Source organism: Bos javanicus, chromosome 18 (genome assembly GCF_032452875.1).
Source record: "Bos javanicus breed banteng chromosome 18, ARS-OSU_banteng_1.0, whole genome shotgun sequence".
NCBI lineage: Eukaryota > Metazoa > Chordata > Mammalia > Artiodactyla > Bovidae > Bos > Bos javanicus.
In genome coordinates, this window is record NC_083885.1 from 3,253,860 (window position 1) to 3,278,073 (window position 24,214).

Below are 24,214 nucleotides of genomic sequence, written 5' to 3' on the forward strand. Positions count from 1 at the left end.
CTTTACTAGTCCTTCCTGTGAAGAAATGATCATGTGGACCTGTAGCTGTTGAGAAGTCTCCAGAGTCTAGACCACTTCAGAAACCCCCTTCCCAAATTCAGTGAGTCATCTTAAACATTGGAGAAGGCAATGGCACCCACTCCATACTCTTGCCTGGAAAATCCCATGGATGGAAGAGCCTTGTAGGCTGCAGCCCGTGGGGTCACGAAGAGTTGGACACGACTGGGGGACTTCACTTTCATGCATTGGAGAAGGAAATGGCAACCCGCTCCAGTGTTCTTGCCTGGAGAATCCCAGGGACGGGGAGCCTGGTGGGCTGCCATTTATGGGGTCGCACAGAGTCGGATATGACTGAAGCAACTTAGCAGCAGCAGCAGCATCTTAAACATAGGCTTTCCTTCTATCTAGTTTAGACAAGACTGAAGTCAAAGTTATAAGAATCTCTATTTTTTGATATACTTATCTTTTTCTGATATACTTCCCAAAAAGGATATCAATAGGTTATCCTAGTAGGAAGTCTCCATTTCACTGAAAAACTGCCAGGAATAGCATTTAAATTCATTGGGAACTTTCTCTCCCCTATACAGAACACTGAGTTTAATTAGCCATTAGTCTTGCTTTGGAAATAAAGGTATACCTTTTCCTTTCAAGGTTTCTGTGCAAACTGTTTTCCTATATGTTCACATATTATGACAGTCCAGATTTGAGATTCCAATGGGGTGTTTCTTTCCTGGATTCCTGGAGTCATACCGCCTTTTATGTTTCAACTCTGAAAGTTTCTGCTTCCTTCCTGAAGGCAGCATGCTTGTCTGGCAGACCTTATGTTGGCAACTGACAGACACCTTTAAAGACTTCTTTGGCATATTTAACAGGAAAATCATACCAGCCCTTTGGTAGAGAGAAGGGGAGAGTCGTTCGAGTGGGAGAATGACAGCCATTTTGATCAAGGAGTTTGATGTTTGATCTCTGCGTGTATCTGCTTGGAGCTGAAGATGAGAAAGTGTATGATGAGAATGTTGGGAAAGCAAAGGTCCCAAGGTTGTAGACAGACTTCTTCAATTATTAGTAAACTAAGTTTTACTGAGAATTAGAATAATGCAATCATAAAAAAGTAAATCCCCTGACAGGAAGCATGTCTCTTTCCAAGACCTTTGTGTTCAGCTGAGCCATACTTAACTCAGAAGTGTCCAACATAAAGGAGTGAGGTTCTTGTCCTCTTACAGACAGTTACACATGTGTACATGCTAAGTTGCTTCAGTCATGTCCGACTCTTAGCGACCCTATGGATCATAGCCCTCCAGGCTCCTCTGTCCCTGGGATTCTCCAGGCAAGAACACTGGAGTGGGTTGCCATGCCGTCCTCCAGGGGATCTTCCTGACCCAGGGATGGAACCTGCATCTCATATCTCCTGCAGTGGCAGGTGAGTTCTTTACCACTAGTGCTACCTGGGAAGCCCAGAGTTAGTTATACTGATAGTGTATTTAAAATTTTAATCTAACTGTGGGTTAGAGGATTTGGGAAGCCTGGATAGCCTTCCATACTAGGGAAAAGGTTTTGCAGTATCCCCAAGGAATAGATACGTCCCCAGACTTAATTGAGGAACTTGGGAATGTAGAAGATGAATATCTGGGCAAACATGAGATCAAACACAGGACAGAAAAACTGCCTTTATCTGCCAAGGAAATAAGGTGAAGTGAAAGTTGCTCAATTGTGTCTGACTCTTTGCAACCCCATGGACTGTATAGCCTGCCAGACTCCTCTGTCCATGGAATTCTTCAGGCCAGAATACTGGAGTGGGTAGCTATTTCCTTCTCCAGGGGATCTTCCCAACCCAGGAATTGAACCCAGGTCTCCCACATTGTGGGCGGATTCTTTACCAACTGAGCCACCAGGGAATCATCTTAAGTCCTTGACAGAAAGATGTTCTTGTGGGTAAACCTGTTCACACAGATAAAACCTGTTCACACAAAAAAAGTTATGACATGCACTATTATATGGCTTTCCCTGCCTGGTGGAATATTTGAATTTATCATGTTGGATTTTCTCCTATCTAATATTAACAATTTTAATAAAATTTCCAAGAAGGAGCTCTGAGTCCAGTTATCATTGTCTGATAATTCTCTGTCCAGTAACAAGTAAATTATCACTATATTTGATGTTATAGAAATTTGAGTTTTAAAAAGCAATCTGAAAGTTCCTTTAATTGAAGAAGTATATGCAAATCCATTTCTTCCAGTCTCTCTTACTGTGGAAAACAAAATCTAGAAGCATACTGTACAAGATTCAGAATTTTCATATTTTTCATTAGCAAACCATTTGCAAGTTTCCAAGAAGGAAGGGATACATTTTCAGTGTGTCTTCCACAGAGAGTTTCATAAAGAAAATAAGTAGTTGATTTAATTTTTATTGTATCCAATTAAAAATTTTTAATGGTATTTCAAATTTAATGTTAAAAATTTAAAAGTGTTGCCTTAAAAAATGAAGTATAATGTATAATATTATGTTACAGGTGTACAGTAGCCTGATTCACAATTTTCAAAGGTTATATTCCATTTATAGTTATTATAAAATATTAGTTGTATTCCCCGTGTTATACCATATATCCCTGTAACTTATTTTATACCGCATGGTTTCTACCTTGTAATCCCTTGCCCTGCGTGTTGCCTATCCCTTCCTTCTCCCCACTGGTAACTACTAGTTTGTTCTCTGTAAGTTTGCTTCTTTTCTGTCATGTTCATCAGTTAATTCCGCATGTGGTACCATAAAGTGTTTGTCTGCCTTCTTTTTCTTAGCATAAGGCTCTCACAATCTATTCATGTTGCTGCAAATGGCGAAGCTTCATTATTTTTTATGGCTGAGTAGTATTCCGCTGTGTAATAGAATACCACTTCTTTATTCATTCATCTGGTGATAGACATAAAAGTGTAGTTTTAATATGGTTCTTCAAATGGTGGTGATATTGGGTGGAGAATAGACTTAGCATAGGGACATGTTTATTAACCAATTACTATTTTAATAATCATAAGATGAATAGCATTGAGTTCTCCACTGGAGTAAAAAAGTTAACTTATTAATAAACAGATGAAGTGCAATGGAAACCTGCTTGGCAACCAATATGATTTGAGTTGGAAGATTATTTTCTTATGTTAGAAATCAATAAACTAATTCTGTCCAATAGAACTTTCTACAATGATGGAAATATTCTGTAATACAGTGGTATTGTTGTTCAGTGGCTAAGTCATGTCTGACTCTTTGCAATCCCATGGAGTGCAGCATTCCAGGCTCCTCTGTTCTCCACTATCTCCCGGAGTTTGCTCAAATTCATGTGCATTGAGTCAGTGATGCTATCTAAGCACCTCATCCTCTGCTGCCCCCTTCTCCTTTTGCTTTCAGTCTTTCCCAGCATCAGGGTCTTTTCCTGAGTGAGTCAGCTCTTCACATCAGGTGGCCAAACTATTGAAGCTTCAGCTTTAGCATCAATCCTCCCAATGAATATTCAGGGTTGATTTCCTTTCGGATTGACTGATTTGATCTCCTTGCAGTCCAAGGGACTCTCAGGAGTCTTCTCCAACACCACAGTTCAAAAGCATCAATTCTTTGTCACTCAGCCTTCTTCATGGTCCAACTCTCACATCCATATGTGACCACTGGAAAAACCATAGCTTTGACTATATGGACCTTTGTTGGCAAAGTGATGTTTCAGCTTTTTAATACACTGTTTAGGTTTGTCATAGCCTTTCTTCCAAGGGTCAAGCATATTTTAATTTCATGGCTGCAGTCACCATCCACAGTGATTTTGGTGGTCAAGAGAATAAAATCTGTCACTGTTTCCACTTTCCTTCCTTCTACTTGCCATGAAGTGATGGGACTGGATGCCATGATCTTAGTTTTTTAATGTTGAGTTTTAAGCCAGTTTTTCTCTCTCCTCTTTTATTCTCATCAAGAAGCTCTTCAGTTCCTCTTCACTTTCTGCCATTAGAGAGGTGTCGTCTGCATATCTGAGGTTGTTGATATTTCCCCTAGCAATCTTGATTCCAGCTTGTAGTTCATCCAGCCTGGCATTTTGCATGATATACTCTGTATAGAAGTTAAATAAGCAGGATGACAATATACAGCCTTGTCTTAGTCCTTTCCCTATTTTGAACCAGTCAGTCGTCTAGTTCTGTTGCTTCTTGACCCACATACAGATTTCTCAGGAGACTGGTAAGGTGGTTTGATATTCCTATATCCTTAAGAATTTTACACAGTTTGTTGTGTTTCACACAGTCAAAGGCTTTCATGTGGTCAATGAAGCAGAAGTAGATGTTTTTCTGGAATTCCTTTGCTTTCTCTGTGATCCAACTTCTCTATGGTCCTTCTTCAGGGGATCTTCCCAACCCAGGGATGAACCCGTGTCTCCTGTGGCTCCTGCACTGGCAGGTGGATTTTTTACCACTGTGATACCTGTGAAGCATAATACAGTAGCTGTTCAATATTTAAAATGAGAATAGCACGACTGAAGAATAGAATTTTATTTTTCACTTTTAATCAAGTTTAAATGTAACCAGCCAATATGGCTGCCATATTAGAGAACACAGCTATGGATGGTAGAAATTAAGACACTAAAAGAAGGTTGGATCACTAGATGTTTAGAAGATTATTTACAAATTGCCCATTATAAATGCCAGAGTGCATTAATGAGAACATAAATAAGGCTGAGAAATGATGACCTTCTTTTTTATTTTTAAAACATCTTCTTAGCATAGAATCTCTATGGTATTTCATGATTATCAAATGTTAGGCCATCAACCAAGAAACATATGCTCTACAAACATATTTTAAAATTAATTAATCTTTTATTTTTAGACAATCATAGAAATGGTATTAATGTCTCACCCAATGTCCCCTTTCCAATTCTGGCTTATTCTTTTTGGACCACGTCAATGTCAGAATCTTTCTCTTGTTGTTCTTTGAACCCTTAGAGTCTTGCAGAGGGTCTATAACACGGCAGGGGGTTGATATATACTGAATAGTTGAAAGCATGTTAGTTGTGTGCATGTTGCCTAGTTAATGGTTCTTGAAGGCAAACACCTCAACATCTGCATCAACAGTGTAGACACAGGTACAGATCAGACAGCAGTAAATGCTTGTGAACTGACCGCTAGACTTCACACCTGTTTATTTCTCTAATTCTTCTCTATAAAAGCTAAATGGAAATTGATGTATAATATGAATATGAATACATATATGTACTGTTGTTCAATCACCAAGTCGTGTCTGACACTTTGCAACTCCATGAACTGCAGCATGCCAGGCTTCCTTGTCCTTCAGTATCTCCCAGAGTTTGCTCAGACTCATTGTCCATTGAGTCAGTAATGCCATCCAACTATCTCATCCTCTGTCATCCCCTTCTCCTCTTGCCCTCAGTCTTTCCCAGCATCAGGGTCTTTTCCAGTGAGTCAGCTCTTTGCTTCAGGTGGCCAAAGTATTGGAGCTGCTTCAGCTTCAGCATCAGTCCTTCCAAATGAATATTCAGGGTTGATCTAATTTAGGATTGATTGGCTTGATCTTCTTGCAGTCCAAGGGACTCTCAAGAATCTTCTCCAGCACCACAGTTCAAAAGCATTAATTCTTCGGCACTCAGTCTTCTTTATGGTCCAACTCTCACATCTGTACATGACAACTGGAATAAACCATAGCTTTGACTATATGGACCTTTGTTGGCTAAATGTCTCTGATTTTTAATATTCTTCTAAGTTATATATATATGTGTGTGTGTGTGTGTGTGTGTGTGTATGAAAAAAAGAAAGTGTTAGTCCTCAGTCATGTCCAACTCTTTGTGACCCCATGGACTGTAGCCCGCCAGGCTTCTCTGTCCATGGAATTCTCCAGGCAAGAATACTAGAGTGGGTAGCCATTCCCTTCTCCAAGGGATCTTCCTGACCCAGGGATCAAACCTGGGTCTCCAGCATTGCAGGCAGATTCTTTACTGTCTAAGCCACCAGGAAAGGCCATATATATATATATGCTTTCACTTTTGTGTGAGCCATAAAAGTTCAGTGTGAATCTCTCCCCTCTGTTCACTTCCCGGCTTAGTCTTCTGCATGTTAAATGCTAAATTTATTGCTAAGAGCTATGAGTCTTATGTGTTTGGCAAAAAGTGGATTTTCTGTAATGAATACATAAAGTCTAAGGAAATGCATGCATTTAAAAATGTTACATGGTTTGTAAGTTGCCTCCAGTTAAGAGCAAAAGCAGCATTGCCCTTCATTAAACTGACCATTTATAGTGAAGTAGCATCTGCTTGATCATCTTTTTCTTAGTCCTTGGCATTCCCCTCATTAGAAAGGGCTTTCTTTTCTTTTCTTATTATATTTTTGTGGTGATAGCATGAACTGGCAGTACTCTCAGAAAGAGGTTGCTGGCTTTAGCCTTGTGAAAATGAACAGCGAGGGCAGCCAAGTGCACTCAGATGTGCCAAGGGAGTGTTGTATCAGGGCTCTAGTTATGTGGGGGGATCCTGACTTTGTGTGTCACTCAGATTCTCTCATGCCTTTTTGTGGCTCTTGGGGGTGTATTTTCTTCTAGAATCTCTGAAATGACAGCCTTGTTGTGAAAGGAAGGGAGGACAGTGACAAGATGCTGCCCAGCTTCCTTGGGGGTTGCATTTGTTTGAACCAAGCTGAACTTTGGTTTGTTTTTTCATAATAAGTAATTAACTGAAGAATTTGAGAGACTTGGTTCTTCTGTGTGTGCTGAATGCAATCCAGTGTGGTTTGTATTAAAGAGAATGTCAGTGATTGGTCATTTCCTAAGAATCAAAGCTGCTTTATCCCTGTGTTTTATGTGTTTTGGTGGCCATAGAAAGTGTTAGTATTTCTAGGGTCACTCACTCTGAGAGAAGCCACTCAAGCAGACTGAGTGCAGGAGGTGAGAAACTAGACTTCCTGCAAACAGGCAGTAGCACTTGCCATCCACATTGTGAATCACCTTGGAATCAGTTCTCCAGGCCCATTTAAGCCTTCATATTATTGTAGTCTTGTCCAACAAGTCATCTGCAACTTCATGAGGGACTCGGAGTCAGAAATACCCATTTAGGTTGTTCTGAATACCTTACCTACTAAAATTATAGATTTTCCACTTCTTGTCATGTTAAAGTAACTGGTAGTGGATTTGTCCTCTTGCTATAAATAATTTAAAAACTGGAGAAACATATGAAATAACAGTTTTCATAAACTGGGCAATAGGTAGTGAAGGATTGTGATCCAGGGAAAAGGAAAATAAATGATGTGAAAGTTACCCTTGTTCTGGCTACAATCACCCTGGAAATCCTTTGTGGACCTGGCATAGGACAGGCTAACCCAGGCAGAGTACAGCTTTCTCCGATGAAATAGGTGGAATTTGTAGGGCAAAGTACTAAGGAAGAGGAAATCCTAGGGAAAACAGTTCCAGAAATCAGAATAGAAATCCTCTTGAATCTGTTGCTGAATACTATGTAGGATGAATATGTACAAGTAGGATGAAACTCCATGAGGCAACACAAAGAACAACTTCCAGAACTCACACAGTGCTGGGAGACAAGTTCCATCCAGCCGGAGGAGAGAAATCTCATTGCTGCTGCTGCTGCTGCTGCTAAGTCACTTCAGTCGTGTGTGACTCTGTGCAACCCCATAGATGGCAGCTTACCAGGCTCCCCCATCCCTGGGATTCTCCAGGCAAGAATACTGGAGTGGGGTGCCATTGCCTTCTCTGGAAATCTCACTGAAACCTGGGTAATTATTCAGTAGAGATGGCAGAAAGGTTAAGCCTTAGTACTAAGGCTAACTTAGTCCTGCAATAAAGACTAATTCAGCCCTAATAAAGCTTAACAAGAAACTGATCTGAAAGTTAATCAATTGCTTGCACCCCCAAAATCTCAGCACTCAATCTGTCATTCAATGTATCACTTAAAATCTTATAAAAAATTATAAGATATGCAAAGTAACATATATATTAAAATAAATATATAATAATATTATTCATAACAAAATATACAGTTATATATATTTTATATAGGTATTATATTAACATAAATATATGTACACAAATGTATATATATTTTTTATTTGTAAAATTATGGTTAACTAAGAGAAAATCAGGCAATAGATATGTATGTAGAAGTCAGCAAAGGTAATGAAATTAGCTCAAGTGCTTTAAAACAGTTATTTTAAATCATTATGTTTTAATGAATCTTCATTTTACATGTAATTAGGAAAGGAACAGAAGACATAAAATAAACCATGAACTGATGAACATAAAAGGAAAATGTATAAAATGAAAATATTACTAGACAGAACTAAAAGCAGCCACTGGAAAGGGAAAGGTCAATGAACGTTAAGATGTAGGAAAAGAAATTGAATGAAACGAAGCACAGAGAAAAATAAACACATAAGAAAAAAACCGTGATTGGTTCATCTGTGGGACAATATCAAATGGTCTAAATTACACTTAATTGCTGTCCTGGGACATAAAGAATGAGAAACAATTTCTAAGCAGATAATGACTGAAAAATTTCCAAAATTAATGAACTCTATAAGCCCACAGATCTTAAAGTTTCAGTGAACCCAGCAAAGCTAGATAAATACAGAAAAAGAAAACAGATGGAGCCATATCATACTAAAATTTCAGGAAACCAGTGCTTAAAACAATGTCTTAAAAGCAATTAGAAATAAAAGATACATTACATATTGTTCAGTGAAGATAAGAATAATTTCAGATGTCTGCTCAACAACTATGAGAGTCAGAGAACAATGGAATTACATCTCCATGGTGCTGGAAGTTACGAGAAAACAACCCTGTTTACTTGGAATGTTAAGTTGGCTGAAAATCAGAAATGAAGGCAAAAGACGTTCTTTAGCCAAATATGTATAGGAGTTGTCACCAGTAGACGTGTACTACAAGAAATGCTAAACAAAGTTCTTCAAATGTAATAGAAATGATAGCAAACAGAGAACTGGATCCGAACAAATTTCCCAAAATATGAGTGAATTAATGCACACAATGATGGTGATTCCTCGCTTACAGTGATGGAAGTAGAAACTAAAACAATTAATTCTACTTTTATCAGTGAAGCATTTTACTCACAAACATTTGCTTGAATAAAGCATAAAATAGATACCCACAAAAGCAAAACAGCAACAATAAAAAGAGTAGGCGTGCACTTACTGATTTCAAAGAGCACGAGGAGCGTGACAGGTGACTGGCGAGTCCACCTAGAGAAAAGACACTCCTGCCAGTGCAGTCTGCTCATCTCCTCAGAGTATTTTCTGAAAAATGACAAAGCCTGGGAAAGTGTCAGAAATAAACTGGGTATCTGAGTTTTTACTCCTTCCAAATGAGACATTTTCAGGAGAATTCAGATGCTACTGTGCTTTCTGTACAGGGTAAGTGATATGAGGCACCTGTGTGTGGTTTAACTTTTCTTTTTCCTTACTCCTTTGGTTCAGTATTCCTTTAAATTCTTTATTTAATTGCTCAGTCATGTTCAACTCTTTGGGACCCCATGGACTCCCAGGCTCCCTCCAGGCCCCTCTGTCCATGGGATTTTCCAGGCAAGAATACTGGAGTGGGTTGCCATTTCCTTCTTCAGAAAAAAAATTTTAAACTGAGATATAATTGACATATAACATTGTGTAAGTTTAAGGAGTACAATGTTTTGATTTAATACATTTATATATTGCAATAAGATTACCATTAAGGCATTAGCTAACATCCTTATCTGATCACATAATTATCATGTTTTTCTTTTTTTTGGTGGTGAGAACAACTGAGATCTAGTCTCTCAGAAACTTTAAAGTTTATAATATAGTATTGTTGACTATAATCTCTATGCTGAGCATTAGATCTCCAGGGTTTACTAATCTACTAGTTGAAAATTTGTACCCCCAAACAACATCTCCCAAATTTCCCCAGCCCCCCACCCCCAACCCCTGGAAACCACCATTTTACTCTGTTTTTAACAAGGTCAGCTTTTAAAACTTCCACACCTAACTGACACCACCTGGTGTTTATCTTTTCCATCTGGCTTGTCTCACCTGCACAATGCCCTCCTGGCCCGTCCCTGCTGTGGAAATGGCAGGAAATCTCGCCCGTGTAAACTGTCCACCCAACTCCTTCTGTGGCTGGTCTTCACACCGTGTCCTGCTATTGCTTGTAGTATTTCTCCCACCCTGGCTGGACAGGATGGTCCATGTTGTCTAAGTGCCCTTCAGAGTTCATTCATTCATTCATTAACAAGATTCATGATCTTCACAGAGTTGCTTGGCAACATGGCACTCGCTCAGCTCTCCATTGATCTGGGGCAAGGAGGTGACAGAGCAGGACAGAACCAGCCCACATCCAAGGTCCTTTCCCTCCTGATCAGCACCACTTATTAAGAGCAACTAATTTTTAAGGAAAGATGGATAGGAAATGGGGCTTCCCCCGTAGTTCAGCGGTCAAGAATCCACCTGCAATGCAAGAGTTGCAGGAGACGTGGGTTCAATCCCTGGGTCGGGAAGATCCCCTGGAGGAGGGCATAGCAACCCACTCCAATACTTTTGCCTGGAAGATCCCATGGACAGAAGAGCCTGTTAGGTTACAGTCCATAGGGTCACAAACAGTTAGACATGACTGAAGCGAATTAGCATGCACATATGCACGGATAAGAATTGGGAATCCTGGCTTAACTATCTCTCTAGGAAGAGAAAATCCATTTTGATAAGAAGCCTGTATTTCTAACTACTAAATTGAAATACTTGGTGATAGTTACAGATGTGATATTTTCCTGGTGATTTCTACAGACCCACAACAGGTATTTAATAGGCTTCAATCATTCCGGCCACTTTCCTGCAAGCTACGTGGGGAATATGAAAACAGGAGAGTCTGCTGGGCACAGTTCCTGCTCTGGGGGCGAGAGTCGGAGTAAGACCGTTACTGGAAACGGACAGGAAGAAGTGCAAAAGGGCTGCGGCTGGAAATGATGGTTTGTTGAACAGGCTGATCCAAGGTGCATGACCCGAGGTGCACATCCAAGTGCTAAAGCTTTGGATTTCCCTCAACTGTGTGAACACGAAGGAAAATCTCATGATGTGGTAGCAATGATGCTATGATGTGTCATTTGTGACGTAATAAAACCCCACTGGGCTGGCACTCTCTTGACTTCAAGCACTCCTTCTCCGTCTGCAGGCACTTCTCAGCTCCCAGCTAGAGCTGTGGTTGATGAGAGAGCTGCAGCACGAGGCCCGGTGTGGTAGCGCCTCGTCCAGCCTCTAACTGAGCGAGTGCAGAGCCAACCTTGTATGCCTCCTCCCCTAGAGCAGCAGCTCCTGCTTCCGTCCCAGGGGCCGCAGGAGGCTCCTTTGGTCTGTTTCCTCTCACCCCACCTCCTGCCTTTTGTGAGGAACCCTTCCCATTTCTACTCTACCCCAAGGCAAAGTTCATGTCCTTATGCTTGGACTATTACATCCATGCACACCACTGGTGTGTGTGTGTGTGTGTGTGTGTGTGTGTGTGTGTGTGTGTGTGTGTGTGAAGGGTCCCCATTTAGGCTCTTTTGAGTAGATTCTTAAGTGCTTTTCCTATCTAGCTGATGATACCTAGCAAAGTGCTAGTCACAGCCGATACGCCATACCATTAATGAAATAAACTGCCATGAAAATAAGAAGACCTGCCCAAAGCTCCTCAGAGTATTTAAGGAAAGAATTATATGAGAGAGATAATCTCTGTTAATACAGATTCTAGAAAAGATGCTTTTTGCCTAGTTTGGCCTCCTTGGGTACCGATTTCTCACTTTATAATAGATAACATCCACTGTCTGCTGTATTTTAAGAACCATGAATCGGGACTTCCCTGGATGTCCAGCAGTTAAGACTACGCTTCCACTGCAGGGGGTGTGAGTTTGATCTCTGATTGGGGAAATGAGATCCTGCATGCCTCACAGTGCAGCCAAATAATAATAATAATAATAGTAATAATAATAATAATAATAATAAAAGCATGGATGAAGTTTTTAATGCAATATTTTGTGATGATGCTGAAACGATTTCTTTAGAGTATGTAAACCTTCTTGCAACACTAATCATAGTAATAATGATCACATGTAGAGAATTTATTCTGAATCTACATATACTTGAAATGAACTTCCTTTATTTATACTCTTTGTTCATCTATAATAGGCATCATAAAATGCTGATCCTTTACTTGTTAGCTTGGGGAACATTTCAGTGTGGCTTGGCCCCGCTGCTGTCTTTATCCTCTAAAGATTCTTGCGTTAAGAGGCAGAAAGCGTGGCTTACTGGGGATTCAGGTGGTAGGGAAATATATCCTACACTGTGACACAGTCTCTCGCTGTGACTGTACTAGCTGAAGGCTGTTGCTTTTTTGTATCATAACTATGCAGAATAAATGTATGTATCATAACCACAATTATGCACAATAAATTTATTGGTGGAGAAATTTTACTTATCATTTATGGAAAAATAATCCCTTAGAAGAAATGGAGTACCCATCATGGTCAGCAAAAGGGTCCGAAATGCAGCACTTGGATGCAATCTCAAAAACGACAGAATGATATCTATTCGTTTCCAAGGCAAACCATTCAATATCATGGTAATCCAAGCCTATGCCCCAACCAGTAAAGGTGAAGAAGCTGAAGTTGAATGGTTCTATGAAGACTACAAGACCTTTTAGAACTAACACCCAAAAAAGATGTCCTTTTCATTATAGGGGACTGGAATGCAAAAGTAGGAAGTCAAGAAACACCTGGAGTGACAGGCAAATTTGGCCTTGGAATACGGAATGAAGAAGGGCAAAGGCTAATAGAGTTTTGCCAAGAGAACGCACTGGTCATAGCAAACACCCTCTTCCAACAACACAAGAGAAGACTCTACACATGGACATCACCAGATGGTCAACACTGAAATCAGATTGATTATATTCTTTGCAGCCAAAGATGGAGAAGCTCTATACAGTCAGCAAAAACAAGACCAGGAGCTGCCTGTGGCTCAGACCATGAACTCCTTATTGCCAAATTCAGACTTAAATTGAAGAAAGTGGGGAAAACCACTAGACAATTCAGGTATGACCTAAATCAAATCCCTTATGATTATACAGTGGAAGTGAGAAATAGATTTAAGAGACTAGATCTGATAGAGGGCCTGATGAACTATGGATGGAGGTTCATGACATTGTACAGGAAACAGGGATCAAGACCATCCCCATGGAAAAGAAATGCAAAAAAGCAAAATGGCTGTCTGGGGAGGCCTTACAAATAGCTGTGAAAAGAAGAGAAGTGAAAAGCAAAGGAGAAAAGGAAAGATATAAACATCTGAATGCAGAGTTCCAAAGAATAACAAGGAGAGATAAGAAAGCCTTCCTCAGTGATCAATGTAAAGAAATAGAGGAAAAAACAACAGAATGGGAAGGACTAGAGATCTCTTCAAGAAAATCAGAGATACCAAGGGAGCATTTCATGCAAAGATGGGCTCAATAAAGGACAGAAATGGTATGGACCTAACAGAAGCAGAAGATATTAAGAAGAGGTGGCAAGAATACACAGAAGAACTGTACAAAAAAGATCTTCATGACCCAGATAATCAAGATGGTGTGATCACTCACCTAGATCCAGACATCCTGGAATGTAAAGTCAAGTGGGCCTTAGAAAGCATCACTACGAACAAAGCTAGTAGAAGTGATGGAATTCCAGTTGAGCTATTTCAAATCCTGAAAGGTGATGCTGTGAAACTGCTGCCAGCACTCAATATGCCAGCAAATTTGGAAAACTCAGCAGTGGTCACAGGACTGGAAAAGGTCAGTTTTCATTCCAATCCCAAAGAAAGGCAATGCCAAAGAATGCTCAAACTACCACACGATTGCGCTCATCTCACACGCTAGTAAAGTAATGCTCAAAATTCTCCAAGCCAGGCTTTAGCATTACATGAACCGTGAACTTCCAGATGTTCAAGCTGGTTTTAGAAAAGGCAGAGGAACCAGAGATCAAATTGCCAACATCCGCTGGATCATGGAAAAAGCAAGAGAGTTCCAGAAAAACATCTATTTCTGCTTTATTGACTATGCCAAAGCCTTTGACTGTGTGGATCACAATCAACTGTGGAAAATTCTGAAAGAGATGGGAATACCAGACCACCTGACCTGCCTCTTGAGAAACCTATATGCAGGTCAGGAAGCAACAGTTAGAACTGGACATGGAACAACAGGCTGGTTCCAAATAGGAAAAGGAGTACATCAAGGCTGTATATTGTCACCCTGTTTATTTAACTTATACGCAGAATACATCATGAGAAACCCTGGGCCAGAAGAAGCACAAGCTGGAATCAAGATTGCCGGGAGAAATATCAATAACCTCAGATATGTAGATGACACCCCCCTATGACAGAAAGTGAAGAGAAACTAAAGAGCTTCTTGATGAAAGTGAAAGTGGAGAGTGAAAAAGTTGGCTTAAAGCTCAACATTCAGAAAACTAAGGTCATGGCATCTGGTTCCATCACTTCATGGAAATAGATGGGGAAACAATGGAAACAGTGTCAGAGTTTATTTTTTTGGGCTCCAAAATCACTGCAGATGGTTATTGCAGCCATCAAATTAAAAGATGCTTACTCCTTGGAAGGAAAGTTATGACCAACTTAGATAGCATATTAAAAAGCAGAGACATTACTTTTGCAACAAAGGTCCGTCTAGTCAAGGCTATGGTTTTTCCAGTGGTCATGTATGGATGTGAGAGTTGGACTGTGAAGAAGGCTGAGTGCCGAAGAATTGATGCTTTGGAACTGTGGTATTGAAGAAGACTCTTGAGAGTCCCTTGGACTGCAAGGAAATCCAACCAGTCCATCCTAAAGGAGATCAGTCCTGAGTGTTCATTGGAAGGACTGATGCTGAAGCTGAAACTCCAATACTTTGACCACCTCATGTGAAGAGTTGACTCACTGGAAAAGACACTGATGCTGGGAGCGATTGGGGGCAGGAGGAGAAGGGGACAACAGAGGAAGAGATGGCTGGATGGCACCACCAACTTGATGGAAGTGAGTTTGAGTGAACTCCGGGAGTTGGTGATGGACAGGGAGGCCTGGCGTGCTGTGATTCATGAGGTCGCAAAGAGTTGGACACGACTGAGCGACTGAACTGAACTGAAATGATTTAAAGCTAGGGCTTCCCAGGTGGCACTAGTGGTAAAGAATCAGCCTGCCAATGCAGGAGACACAAGAAACGTGTGTTCAGTCCCTGGTTGGGAAGATCCCTGGAGAAGGAAATGGTATTCTTGCTTAGAAAATTCCATGAGCAGAGGAGCCTGGCAGGCTACAGTCCATGGGGCTGCAAAGAGTCAGAAAAGACTAATTCGCTGAGCATGCACACATGTTGCAGAAATCAGTTCTGGAGAAACCAAGCACCAAACTTGGAGAGTTGGAGAACTCTGGTTTATTATGCCGGCAGGCCCAGAGGAGTTAACACTGCACACTCTGAGCCCCGAACAAAGTGATTACAGGGTTTTTATAGACAGACTGTAGTGGGTAACACCAGCTGTTAGTAGACTGGTTTAGACTAAGGGGTTTTGTATGCACAGGAACAGTGGCCAATTGGGGAGGGGGTGCCTGACCTGGACAGGCATGACTAAGCAGGTTTGCAGGGGCTGGGTGACTGCAAAGAGCAGGAGAAGGGTGAGTGAGACAAACTCCAGTTCCTAGTATTGCAAGTCCCCGCTATCCAAGACTACGTGACCTACGTGATCCAGACTTTACAAGGGGCAAGCTGAGTTACAGAGGCAGAAGGAGGTAAAATTTTAACTTTTCCTCTTCACACACACACCTCACAGCCTTAGGATTAGTTGAATCACTGGGATTAGTTGATTCACTGTAATATAATACTGTTCACAATATTCTGTAATAGCTATCAATGAAGAGTACTTCGAGAGGTGTGTTTAGAGTTGTGACTTCCAGCCTGAGATGCAGGAGTGAAGGATCAAAGTTTAGAAGAATCAGAATTGCTACTTTCTATTTTTGTTTTTAGGAAGATTTGCATAACTGTTTCTCTGAATCTTCTCCAGTAAAAGTTTTCTGTGACAGCCTGTCTGTTCATTTCATTTTCTTCATAGAGCAAGGTGGAGGTGTCTGAGTCTCAATTCCTTAAAATTGAGGATAACTTAGTGGTTTTGATTTGCATTTCTCTGACAATGAGTGATGTTGAGCATCTTTTCATGTGTTTGTTAGCCATCTGTATGTCTTCTTTGGAGAAATGTCTATTTAGTTCTTTGGCCCATTTTTTGATTGGGTCATTTATTTTTCTGGAGTTGAGCTGTAGGAGTTGCTTGTATATTTTTGAGATGAGTTGTTTGTCCGTTGCTTCATTTGCTATTATTTTCTCCCATTCTGAAGGCTGCCTTTTCACCTTGCTAATAGTTTCCTTTGATGTGCAGAAGCTTTTAAGTTTAATTAGGTCCCATTTGTTTATTTTTGCTTTTATTTCCAATATTCTGGGAGGTGGGTCATAGAGGATCCTGCTGTGATGTATGTCAGAGAGTGTTTTGCCTATGTTCTCCTCTAGGAGTTTTATAGTTTCTGGTCTTAGGTTTAGATCTTTAATCCATTTTGAGTTTATTTTTGTGTATGGTGTTACCATTTCACACCAGTCAGAGTGGCTGCGATCCAAAAGTCTACAAGCAATAAATGCTGGAGAGGATGTGGAGAAAAGGGAACCCTCTTACACTGTTGGTGGGAATGCAAACTAGTACAGCCACTATGGAGAACAGTGTGGAGATTCCTTAAAAAACTGGAAATAGAACTGCCTTATGATCCAGCAATCCCACTGCTGGGCATACACACTGAGGAAACCAGAAGGGAAAGAGACACGTGTACCCCAATGTTCATCGCAGCACTGTTTATAATAGCCAGGACATGGAAGCAACCTAGATGCCCATCAGCAGATGAATGAATAAGAAAGCTGTGGTACATATACACAATGGAGTATTACTCAGCCATTAAAAAGAATACATTTGAATCAGTCCTAATGAGGTGGATGAAACTGGAGCCTATTATACAGAGTGAAGTAAGCCAGAAGGAAAAACACCAATACAGTATACTAACGCATATATATGGAATTTAGAAAGATGGTAACAATAACCCTGTGTACGAGACAGCAAAAGAGACACTGATGTATAGAACAGTCTTATGGACTCTGTGGGAGAGGGAGAGGGTGGGAAGATTTGGGAGAATGACATTGAAACATGTATAATATCATGTATGAAACGAGTTTCCAGTCCAGGTTCGATGCACGATGCTGGATGCTTGGGGCTGGTGCACTGGGACGACCCAGAGGGATGGTATGGGGAGGGAGGAGGGAGGAGGGTTCAGGATGGGGAACACGTGTATACCTGTGGTGGATCCATTTCGATATTTGGCAAAACTAATACAATATTGTAAAGTTTAAAAATAAAATTAAATTAAAAAAATAAAAAAAACAAGCAAAAAAATTGAGGATAACATAGAACAGAGTGGTAATATTTTCTTAGAGGCAGAGAGAATATTTTTGAAAAGCGAGGGAATACTATTCTGAGTCCAAGTGGACTGGGAGACATTTTGTCCTACCCAACTTTTCTGCAAAGTTCTCATCACTTAACCATTAACCATGTATCAGTCTATGGTAGGATTGTAAGTCTTGATCTACTTATACTCTTGCAAGGTACACAAGGGCTTCCCTGGTGGCTCAGCAGTAAAGAATCTGCCTGCCAGTGCAGGAGATGCCAGTTCAATCCTTGGGTTGAGAAGATCCCTTGGAGAAGTAAGTGACAACCCACTCTAGTACTCTTGCCTGGGAAATCCCATGGACACAGGAGCCTGGTGGGCTGCAGTCCATGGAGTCACAGAATTGAACACGACTTCGTGACTAAACAACAACAAAGTGTGCAAAGCATTGCACAAGTACAGGTAATCATTTTTAAAAGAAAACAGAGTTAATAGAATTCTTGACTCCCATTAATGTATTTTAATGCTCTATCTTTAGTCAATAGGTTTATCCTTATGGTTGATTCAAATCCTTCTTGCTGGACTAGAAAACAGTTGTCACTGGTTGTAGATTAGAAATGCACCAACCAGAATATGTGTCTGTGACTCTCTCTCTCTCTATATATAATGATGTGTTCATTTTAGGCTGACAAACCCTCTTTTCAACCCTCTGTTGCCACTTTCAGAAACCCGTGTTAATCTTTCTTATAAATAATACAATGTGCGTAACACTGTGTCTTTCTTTAAGTTATCCACATAACACACCATGTTGGGATGTGAATTGGAAGACAGTCTGAGTCATGAAGCCATTCTGAGCTTGGGTTTCTCAAAACTCTCCCAGGTTTTTTCATTCTTTGTGTTTAAAGCCATTTCCCCATCTCTTATGTTGTATTTGTACGGCTTTTTTTTTCTTCCTAAAGGGATTACATCCACATCTGTTTCTATTAAACACTACTCTGCTTATCTTTCCTTTTCTCCAAATTGTCAAGGGCGCTTCTTTCTTCTTAATTCTGTGTCCTAGCCTCATCTCTATGGAGATTTATCTAATACCTGCACCAAAGAAATACCTTATTAAAATGTAAATAGATTCTCAACATTCCAAACATATTCAAATCATCCAAATTTGGTTATTTGTTGGGTTCTTGTTTCTGTTTCTTAAAAAAGCATTTACAAATAAGTGACAACTTTAATTAAATGGAGTTATTACAGGGGAGGGGTGGGCAGAACATTGGAAGTTTATGAATAATTGTTCATATAGAACAGTTATCTCTACAACAAGATCAAAAATTTACTTTATGTTCCTCTCCTTACCTTTTAAGGAAGAGGCTTTTTCATATTTGTGTGAGAATAAAAATGTTTTGAGTTTTCACACCTGAGCATTTTGTCCTTTCTCATTTTTTTAAAGGACTCTGAATCTTGTTTCGACACAGAAAGAATAGAAGTGTGTCTCCTCTCCCAACTCCATTCTTGTGATGTGTGTCTTTTATTAATAGGGATACAATTCTGGAAGTGAGAAATTGAGACTTGACTCAAACTGCTTCAGAAATATGGCTGGTGAAACTCCAGTATTTCGTTCATATGACAGCTTTCAAGATAGCACAAAATGAAACAAGTGATATGACTCACTGTGAACGTTAATTAATGGATGGCTACAAAAATAATTTGGGGATAAAGAGGCTATACAATGGAAAAGTATTGATATAGTGGTGACTGCATGTAATAGAAGTTGTATAGGAACTAATTTTATAGCCATCTCACTCTTCCCATTGGTTTCACTCTCCTTATTTAACAGTTATCCAGGACTTGACTTCCTCTGCTCTTGGACCCTATGAAGAAGCTGGATCATGACTCTGGAAGGGGGTGGTTGGAACTCAGGGTGAAAATGAAGAGGCTGGCAAGCTGCCACTTGAGAGAAGATGCACAGAGTCTTGAAGATTCGAACCAGACTATACCAGGAGGTAAAAATTGGACTAAGTTACAGGTACATGTGTGCTATATGCACACACTCACACAGAAATACACACACACACACAGTGAGTCAAGCAGAGTATTCCCTGAAGAAAACAAAAAAATAGAACATCTGAGGAGTCAACAAAGACACAGTTTGTTCACTCATTCACTCATTCCTTCATTCTTTCAATATTTATGTAACTCCTACCTAATACTCTGCACTGAAGAAGATATTATGGGAACAAAATGCCCAAATATCTTTAAGGAACTAGAATTAATTGGAGGTACTATTTCCATATGTATAAGATCGTGTGCATGCGTGCTAAGTTGCTTCAGTCACATTTGATGCTTTGCGACCCCATGGACCCCGCCAGGCTCCTCTGTCCAAGGGATTCTCCAGGCCAGAATACTGGGGTGGGTGGCCAGGCCCTCCTCCAGGGGATCTTCCCGACGCACGGATTGAACCTGTGTCTCTTATATCTCCTGCATTGCCAGATAGATTCTTTACCACCAGTGTCCCCTGGGAAGCCCATGTGTAAGAGTAAATCCTAATAAATAGAAGCCAGGGGTTTAATGTCTTTAAAATGCTGCAGAACATTACAGGGTCTGTGGGGAAAAAAGCCCACTCATTTCTGAAGGAGTTTTTCTTTGGGGATTGGCTGATCTATAAAATTAAAAAAGGCAAACACACGAAGAGAGAGAGACCATTGGGGGGATGGTTCTGCCTAGGACCCTGTCTAGTAATGTCCCCAGAACTAATTCTCCTCGGATCAATCATTAGAGATATAGGCAAAGGCAGTGAAGTAATGGAGTTACTTGTATGTTAACTTCCTTCTGGCTACCAAAGAAAGGCAGTAAACCAATTTGTGTGTTTTTTAAAAATATATTTACTTATTTTTATTTATTTGGCTGCAGCAGATCTTAGCTGTGGCATGCAGGATCTTTTCGTTGCAGCGTGTGGGATCTAGTTCCATGACCAGGGATCAAACCCCAGGCCCCCTGCCTTGGGAGCATGGAGTCTTAGCCACTGGATCACTAGGGAACTTTCCCCACTTTGTGTTTGATAGATAAAACATGCGAGTAGTAAAAAGGAAATAAAGCCTTACATGGATCTCACTAACTCACAGAAAACGAACTTCTCAATTCCTGTTTGCCAGCTATATCTGTTTGTTTCTCCAAACTTGCTCCAGCTTGGTATGGGTTGTTTACAAGAGGAGCTGCCATGACCCTGATATGACAAAGGAATGCACAAGGATGCGGAAGCCAGCAGTGCATGAGTGCCCACAACAGGAAAATATTAAAGCTTTACAGGTGAAGATGTCCAGACCGCATATTAGAGTAAAATGTTTCCCCTGGTTCAACTGAGGGAGAGTTTGATGGGTTGTTTTCTCAGACTAGCAAGAGGAAGGATGTTTTCTTTATGTGGATGGGGTGGTTGTAAAATGAATATAATGGTTCCCCCAAATGAGCATCATTTTGAGTGTCATGTATTCCATTCACACCAGGGGCACTGGTTTATAATTACCCTAATGGAGCCCTGAATTGGGACAAATGGATATTCGCATCCCATTTTCTTCTTCGGCACTGAGTATGTTGTAGGATATAGAGTCGTAAAACACAGCTCAGAGGACACTCAAGACAGTGGAGTAAAGTTTATTATGCCAGCGGATCCAAGGGGAATCAGTTTCCAACAAGGACCCTGATGTTTCTGAGACGCCCAGTTTTATACCCCCCACTACGTGACTGGTTGCATGTTAGCAACCTCTTTGTTGTGTATGACTGAGTTTTATAACAAGTAGGTGCTAGGAGAACAAACAGTTAAGGTTAAAGGTGAGGAACAATGATTATACAAAAGGGAGGATGTCTCCATGGTTAATCTAACAGGGGCAGCCTGACCTCAACTACAATCTCCATTTGCCATCTGTAGGGAGGGAAGTCTCCAGGAAACCTGGTTTTCACTAGCAATGGTTTCCTCATTCTTGGGCAGGGTTCAGGCCCAGTGCGAATCCTGTCTTTAGGACGGATGACAGGCTTCAAGATGGAGTCTCTCCTGCTTTCCTCACACTGGCCGGACAGCATATTGGGCACATACCCCACCAAGTACAGGGTGCAAGTGAGGTTTGCTTATTTCACCTTGCTTGCGACGGCTGTGCATTTCTAGGTGACCGACTCCCACGCAGTAGTGTTCACAGCAAAGAGTGTATAGAGGGGGATTCAGATGCAGGATGGCCAGCACAGCTGGATGGACTTTGGCTTGGTCAGCTTGGCTGGACAGCGTCTCCCCAGGTAATGCCCTAGTTGATGAAAAACACACCTGTGTCTGCATTTACCTATATCCAAGTACATTAAACCTACATACGTACTGAGCTGGCAGCAAGGAAAAGCACCTATGATGAACAGCAAGAGATGGAGCAACTAAAATGTCTCCTTTATTTCTGAATTCTATTTCCTCTTTTATTGTGAGGGAGTCTATTAGCAAAAAAGATAAGGCTGAAGATTGAGATCTTCCAAGCAACGTTAAGTACCCGTCTATCAGAGCATATCATCTACGAGATGCTGTTAGCGGTTTGACTAAATTCTAGGAGCGTACACTTTACTTATCTTTCTGGGTTGCTTACATTCAGCCACGATGGTCTGTTTGCATTGTTGACACATGATTTGTAAGAGGATTTAGTTTTCCTTAAACTGCAGCATGAATACTGAAATGGAAATCTAACTTTAAAACTAGTGCAGGACAATTTGCAAAAACATCTTAAAACATGAGTATGGGGAATCTGGAAACATTCGGAAGACTACGTTTCCTGGTGTCAGGAAAAAACACTGCCGGGGAAGTGGGGTCGTTAGTAGGTGATTTGCTGAGCCAAATCAGGCTTCGTGACATGTTTAAAGTAATCCAGACAGTGTTATTTGCCAAGGGTATAGATGCTATCTTTGTATGGAACTCTGAAACCAGTGCTGGAATGTAAAATAGATATGTTCTTTAGTCCTGGAAGGAAAAGTAGGTGTTTTTAGATGTCCCTGATTACAGCCTCTATACTGAGTTTAAAAAGCTATCAAGGACAGAGGTGCTACGGCCTGCTGTTGCAGGGTCACTCAGGGCAAGTTGGTTCTTAAGGTTTTTAGAAACCAGTTAGGCACACACAAGTATGTGCATGCACATGAATATATGCATATACATATTTGGAAGGAATGATGCTAAAGCTGAAACTCCAGTACTTTGGTCACCTCATGCGAAGAGTTGACTCATTGGAAAAGACTCTGATGCTGGGAGGGATTGGGGGCAGGAGGAGAAGGGGACGACAGAGGATGAGATGGCTGGATGGCATCACCAACTCGATGGACGTGAGTTTGAGTGAACTCCAGGAGTTGGTGATGGACAGGGAGGCCTGGCATGCTGTGATTCATGGGGTCGCACAGAGTCGGACACGACTGAGCGACTGAACTGCACTGATCCGTGTATACACGTATGGGCTTCCCCAGTGACTCAGAGGTAAGGAATCTGCTTGCAATGCAGGAGACACAGGAGACTTGGGTTTGATCCCTGGGTCAGAAAGATCCCCTGGGGCAGGGAATGGCAACCCACTCCAGTATTCTTGCCTGGAGAATCCCATGGACAGAGGAGCATGGCGGGCTATACTCCATAGGGTTGCAAAGAGCTGGACACGATTGAAGTGACTTAGCATGCACGCACGCATATATACACATATATGGATATGTGTGTGTGCGTCTGTGTGTGTAGTGTTCTGGGTGAAAGCCCTGGACTCACGGCTTCCAGGGCAGTGTCTGTTCTTTCGCCCACAGACCCTGCACTCCTGGGCAAGCTCTCTTGTCTTGGGATGTTATCTGGTTGTGAGGGACCTGCACTCAGTCTCTGCTATCTTCTCAGCTAACACCTTTTGAATCTACTGAGAAAAAGGGCTGATCCTCAGTATCAACTCAGTATCTGTGTTTAGACTTTCAAGGATAATGGGGGTCTGCAGTGCACCCGAAACTCTCCTGTGGGTCCTGGGGACACCACGGTGAAAGAAATAGGTAAAAGGAGGTGACATTTGAGTAATAATTTGAAAGAGGGATGCATATTCCAGGTAAAGAGAAAATCAGTTGCAAAGGCCCTGAGGTGGGGGTGTGCTTGGCATATTTGAGGAAAAGTAAGGAGCCACTGTGGCTGGAATAAAGGATGGAGTAAAGAGTAAATGGTGAAGTCAGACTTTTGTAGGTCACTGAGAGGGCTGTTCTGAGTCATGTGGGAACCATTTCAGAGTGTTGAGCCTGGAAAGTCGCATGCTGTGACCTGTGTTTTAAATGCATCCATAGGCTGTGATGAGAATAGATTCTAGGTGGAGGGTAAGGGAGAAAGTAGGGAGAAGAGTTAGAAAACTATGGGAGTAATTCTGGAAAGAGATAGGGGCACTAACACTGAGGTGTTAATGGAAGAGGTGGTGAGAGGAGGTCAGCCTCTTGATGTGCTTGGAAAAACAGATCTAATTAGGTTGCTAATGGATTGGATGCGGGCTGTGAGGGAGGGAAGACAAGCAGGCACGAGGTTTATAGCACTGAAAGTAGAGGGATGAGATTTCCACTTGTTCAAATAAGAAGCCTGTTGAAAGAGCAGTTTTGGGGGATGAGGCGTGTCTTTATTTGTGGGGGATGTATCCAGTTCTGACAACACAAGAGAAGACTCTATACATGGACATCACCAGATGGTCAACACTGAAATCAGATTGATTATATTCTTTGCAGCCAAAGATGGAGAAGCT

The 24,214-nt window shown here is 41.2% G+C and overlaps 1 long non-coding RNA gene across 1 annotated transcript in view; it reads left to right on the forward strand.

Annotated features, from left to right (window-relative positions):
* The window catches only part of LOC133229977 (uncharacterized), an 84,494-nt gene that overhangs the window by 29,632 nt on the left and 30,648 nt on the right, over positions 1 to 24,214 (forward strand). Inside the window, exon 2 of the long non-coding RNA XR_009730685.1 lies at positions 19,300 to 19,465. This is a non-coding gene — a long non-coding RNA (uncharacterized LOC133229977). The remainder of the gene's footprint in view (positions 1 to 19,299; positions 19,466 to 24,214) is intronic.